A 6,435-nucleotide genomic window follows, 5' to 3' on the forward strand; every position below is an offset into this window, starting at 1 on the left:
GTTCAAGGACTAGGCTTCAGAGCATTCTAACACTGAGAGGTCAGTGAGATGAGCAACATTCGCAAAAGAAGACTGAGAAGGAGCAGCCAGTGATGTGGGAAGAAGACCAGAAGAGTACGGTACTCCGGAAGTCTACCAAGGATAGTATTTCCAGAGGGAGCAAGTCATTCAAGCAACTGTGTCAAATGTTGCTTTATAGGACTAAGAGATGACGAGTGAGTTTTGAAGGTGATAGTTAATCTTGACAAGAGCAGATTGGTGGAGTGGTGGAGGAGAAGGCCTGACTGAAGAAGATTTAAGAGCAAATGAGAAGAGTGAACTAAGGGAAAAAAGAACCTAAGTAAAGACAACTCCTTGAAGTTTTATTTTGAAGTGTAGCTAAAAAACAGGTGTCGGAAGGGAAGCTGAACCCCTAGGTGACCTGGTTGCCATTTGCTGTGTGGAAAAGTCCTGAGTAGAATAAGGCTTTCATTCAGGATGATAATCGAGAGACCAAGAAAGTGCAACATATAGAGTACAGAAGAAAAATAATAGTTAATTTTACAAAGGAAGCAGAAACAAGGATTTTTGTCTGCCTCCCCACCCCTTCTGGGCCCCCGAAGAGCAATGACCACGTGGCACATATCAATGTCTCAGCAATGGTCTCCTGCTGGCCCTTCCGTCATGTGACTCCATTCTCGCAGGAAAGGCTGCCTTGTGCCCTCCTGACAAAGGTCCTTGGGAAGAAGTTTTGCAGCACAGACTCATTATTAGATAATCTGCTGCAGAGGGGGAGAGGGAGACCTATGGCTGATCACTAGACTAAAAACCAAGAAGCAGTGACATACTTCCCAACCACTGGCTCAGAAATATTAAGGTAAAAGCCTAGTCTCATTCTTTGCACTTTTTAACCCACCCACCTTTTAAACATACACCTGGCAAGCCATGCGCACACCCTCACTGATCTCAAGTTTTTAGGACTACCTAGAGCCAAGATCTAGAAAATAAGAGAACCTAGAAAATCAGAAATCACTAGGCCTCATATCAGAAACAAAGCAGATCTTTCTTCATGTCAGAACACTTTAAGAAAGAGAAATTGAAGCATACATCTCCTGATCTCCAGTAAGCTGCCATATAACCCCTAGACTCACTATTTCTCTTTAAGAATAAAACAGACTATAAAAACAAGTAACAGAAGAACAACGTTAAGGTCAACCAGAGCATAAACTCAGTCTCCTGTTTTTTTTCTCTTTCGGATCTTCTAATCTTCAATCTACTCTACCTTTCCATAGCTAATATGTATCTCATGTGTTACTGAAAAACTATGTGTAATTCTGATTTAGGCAAGTTGTCAAATTTTAAAATGGTATTTAAAAAAATTCCATAGTAAATAATCTTTCTGAAAAGACAAGCAACCTTCTAGAAGAGGGAGGAATCACATACGCATTTCTTTTTTTTATTATTAAAATATATTTGACACATAACACTGTGTAAATTTAAGGTATACAACATGTTAACTTGATATACTTATACATTATAATATGACTGCCATTGTAGAAAAAATTAGAACCTCTATCATGTTACATAATTATCCTTTCTTTTTAATGGTTGGAATAATTAAGTTCTAGTCACTTAGCAAGTTTGATGATTTTAATACAATATTATTGTCTATACATATGCACTTCTTAATTTCAATTTGTCTATTAAGCACTTATTAAAAGTAAGGCCCTGTGCCAGGCACTCAGTAGACACAAATATATCCGCAGCCCCATTTTCCTCAAAAGCTTATGTTGCCACTTTAAGAAAGCTTGAAAGAAATTATTCTCACAAAAAAAAAAGCTGAGAATATTAAAAGCTTTTACTTAGTTTATCAATTCTAAAGTACTCTTCATTTCCACATTCTAAATTTTCTGAGATCAGGAGGTGTGTTACAATTGATGTCATACTTTCCATGGCTGTCTTACAGTCTGCAGTTATGAAGCAGCTACCGCTGTCTGTAGAGGTAAGCCATTCTCATTTGTTAACCCTTCGGCTGAGTTATATGCTATGTTCGAACTACATGTGTGGACTTTAAATGCCATTTAAGATGTGTTCAAAAGCATTACAGTATGATACAAAATTGAAACAGAAAGTGATTTATACAAAGGAAGGCAAAGGAACAGCAAAGGGGCATGACATGGTTACGACTGAAGCAAATGTTTCTTGTTGGAGGAATAAACCCAATTCTTTATTTTCTTGTAAAGCAACAACCTAGTGTTACATGATAAAAAAGTAGTGTGTCATACTATAATTGTCAATCTTTTTTCCCCTTTAGTGTATCTTTCTGATATTGGTATATCTTGTTCTTGGGTATGACACTAAATTTAAGGGCAACAAAAGCAAAAATAGACAAGTGGGACCTACACAAGAAAATAATAAAATGAAAAGGCAACCTACAGGACGGGAAAAATATTTGCGAACTGTATATTTTTGATAAGAGGTTAATATCCAAAATATGTAAGAAACTCCTATAAGTCAATAGCAAAAAAAAAAAAAACCCAATTTAAAAAAAGAACAAAGAACTCAAATAGACATTTCTCCAAAGAAGACACATGAATGGCCAGCAGGTACATGAAAAGGTATTCAACATCACTAATCATCAAGGAAATGAAAAATCAAAACCACATTGAGCTACCACCTCAAACCTAATAGAATGGCTATTATCAAAAAGACAAGAGATAACAAGTATTGGTAAGGATATAAAGATATGTAAACCCTTGTACATAGCTGGTGGAACTGCAGAATGGTGCAGCTGCTATGGAAAACAGATGGATATTCCTCGATAAATTAAAAATAGGACTAACATATAATCCAGCAATTCCAATCCAAAAGAACTGAAATTAGGATCTCGAAGAGATATCTGTACCCACCATGTATGTTGCTTCATTATCCACAATAACCAAGAAGTGAAAACCTAAATGTCCATCAATTACATATATGTATCCATCAATTATATATATATATATAATTGAGCTTTAAAAAGGAAGGAAATCCTACCATATACAACAACGTGAATTAATCTTGAAGTGAAAAAACCAGTCACAGAAGGACAGATACTGCAAGATTCCATTTACATGAGGTACTAAAGAAAAAGCCACATTGAGATGGGTAGAAGAAGCAGAGATGCAGCCTAGTCAGGACTCACACCACTGGTACAGTGACACACAAGTGGGAGGAATATCACAACCATGGAGGTGCCCCATGAGGAGTGAGGAGTCTGAGCCCCACATCAGGCTCCCCAGCTCGAGAGACCTGCACTGGGAAAAGAATCCCCATAAGATCTGGTTATGAAAACCAGCAGGGATTACCTCTAGAAGAGCTGATGGGCTGTGGGAAACTAAAATTCCAGTCTTAAAGGGCTGATGCACATTCTAACTTACTCCAAGGTCCAGAGGAGAAGCATCAGTCTGGAAAGTTCCTGGGTCGTTCATGAAGGAGATATACTGACTAATTTTAGGGCCAGTGCCAGAGGGGCAGGGGTTTGGTAGAACTTTCTCTGGGGTACAAAAGTGCTGTCAGGGACTATTTATTCTTTGTGCTTTTTTTTTTTTAACTGTCTAACTACCTAGCTGGCCCAGTGCTGGTGGACACCAACTCTGACACATCCTATCAACCTTGCTAACACCATTTTCCCTGCCCTGGCATTTCCCTGAGTTCCCACCCTGCCCAACCTGCCCACGAAGGCCAGAGACCCTCCCAAACAGCTCTATCCCTGCCACGCACAGCAGGCAGCCTCGGCTAGGCCCCAGAGTCCCTGCCATGTGACTCTAGTCCCAACACACCTGGCAAGCAGCCTTAGCCAGCACTAGAGCCACTTCAAAGTGGTTCTCACTCTAGGGGAGCCAACCCCACATAACAGAATGCCCACGAAAGTTGTGGCCAAGCCTCACAGCCAACCAGGCCAGGAACCAATCCTACCGACTAGTATGCCCAAAGAAGTTATGGCAGGGCCTTACAGACAGAGATGTAGGCACACCCACAGCAATCACAGACCAACTACAACAAAGGGAAACCCCTGGAGAACCTGGCTCTGGTGGTAAGGGGGACTGTGCCACTGGGCCCCATAGGACACCTTCTACATAAGGCTACTCTTTCAAGACCAGGAGACATAGCTGACCTACCTAGACATGCATAGAAACAAACACAGAGAGATAGGCAAAATGAAGAGACAAAGGAATATATTTCAAAGGAAAGAACAAAATAAAACCCAAGAAAAAAATTAAAAATTGAAACAGAGATGAGCAGTATAACAGATAGAGTTCAAAGTAATGGTTATAAAAATACTCACTGAACTCAGCAGAAGAATAAATAAATAAAATGAGAACTTCAACAAAGAGATAGGAAATAAAGAAAAGACCCAAATAGAACTTAAGAATACAATAACCAAAATGAAAAATACAGTAGAGAGAATCAACAGCAGATTAGATGATAAAGAAGAACAGATGAGTGATCTGGAAGCCAGGGTAATGGAAATCACTGATTCAAAACAGAAAAAAAAAAAAAAGAATTAAAAAAAAACGAGAATAGTTTAAGGGGTCTCTGGGACAACATCGAGCTAGCAACATTCACATGATAAGGGTCCCAGAGGGAGAAGATAGAGAGAAAAAAGGAAAGAAAACCTATCTAAAGAAACAATTACTGAAAACTCCCCAAACCCGGCAAAAAGAACACACATCCAAGTCCAGGAAGCATAGTGAGTCCAAAACAAGATGAACCCAAAGAGACAAATACCAATAAACATCATAATTAAAATGTCAAAAGTTAAAGACAAAGAGAAAAATCTTAAAAGCAGTAAGGGAAAAAACAACTACTTACATAAAAGGAAAACTTTCCATAAGACTGTCAGCTGAGTTTTCAGCAGAAACTTTGCAGGTCAGAAGGGAGTGACATGATTATTCAGAGTGATGAAAGAGAAAGCCTACAATCAAGAATACTCTATCTGGCAAGGTTATCATTCAGAATTGAAGAAGAGAGAGTTTCCCAGACAACCTGGAAGAGTTCATTACCACTAAACCTTACATTACAAAGCATTACAAAAAAATGTAAAAGCACTTCTTTAGGCAGAAAAGAAAATTCAAAAAATAGAATAAGAAAATATATACAATAAAAAAATTTACAGGCAAATATATAATAGAGGTAGTGGATCAATGACTGATAAAGCTAGTAAGAAGGTTAAGCACAAAAGTAGTAAAATCATCTGTATCTACAATAATTAGTTAAGAAATATACACACAAAAAAAACATGTAAAATGTGACATCAAAAACATAAAATGGGTGAGTGGTATGAGTAAAAATGTAGTGCTTTTAGAATGCATTAGAACTTAAGCAGCATCAACTTAAAATAGACTGCTATATAAATAGGTTGTTATATATGAATCTCATGAAAACCACAAAGCAAACACCTGTAATAGATACATACAAAAAAAGAGAAAGACATCAAATATAACACTAAAAAAAGTCATCAAGTCACAAGGGAAGAGAGTAAGATAAAGGCTAAAAAAAAAACAACCAGAAAACAATTAACAAAATGGCAATGAGTACATACTTATCAGTAATTATTTTAAATGTAAATGGACTAATGCTCCAATCAAAAGACACAGGGTTGCTGAGTGGATTAAAAAAAACAAGGCCCATACATATGTTGCCTACTAGATACTATCTTCAGATGGACAGAGACACAAAGACTAAAAGTCAAGTGATCAAAAAACATCTTCAGTGCAAATGAAATGAAAAGAAAGTTGGAGTAGCAATACCTATATCACATAAAATAGATGTTAAAACAAAGACTGATCAGAGACAAAGAAGGACAGTTCATAATGATAATGCAATATAAAGTTCTTATATGTCTAAACACTCAACTTAGAAGCACCTAAATATATAAAGGAAACATTAACAGACATAACGGGAGAAACTGAAAGTAATATAACATTAGTAGGGGGGTTTAGAATCCCACTTACATCAATGGATACATTCATTCAGACAGAAAACCAAAAAGGAAATAGTGGCCTTAAACAACACGTTAGATCAGATGGTCTTAATAGAACATTCCATCCAAGAATACACACTCTGTTCGCGTGTACATGAAACATTCTCTAGGATAGGTCACATGTTAGGCCACAAAACAAATCTCAATAAATTTAAGAATATAGAAATCATATTGAGCATCTTTTCCAATCACAACAGTATGAAATTAGAAATAAATTACAAGAAAACTGAAAAAACACAAACTTGAGGAGGCTAAACAACATACTACTAAATTATCAACGGATTAATAAAGAAATCAAAGAGCAAATAAAAAAATACCTTGAAACAAATGAAAATAGAATCATCTTTTCAAAATCTATGGGACACAGCAAAAGCAGTTCTAAGAGGGAAGTTTATAGTGATACAGCTTACTTCAAGAAACAAGAAAAAGTT

General features: G+C 37.0%; 1 protein-coding gene across 3 annotated transcripts in view; it reads right to left on the reverse strand.

Moving 5' to 3' along the window:
- Positions 1 to 6,435, reverse strand: part of TASP1 (taspase 1) — a 238,758-nt gene that overhangs the window by 121,332 nt on the left and 110,991 nt on the right. The gene's annotated exons all lie outside the window — the stretch shown is intronic.

This window comes from Pteropus vampyrus, unplaced genomic scaffold (genome assembly GCF_000151845.1).
Source record: "Pteropus vampyrus isolate Shadow unplaced genomic scaffold, Pvam_2.0 Scaffold7, whole genome shotgun sequence".
Lineage (NCBI taxonomy): Eukaryota > Metazoa > Chordata > Mammalia > Chiroptera > Pteropodidae > Pteropus > Pteropus vampyrus.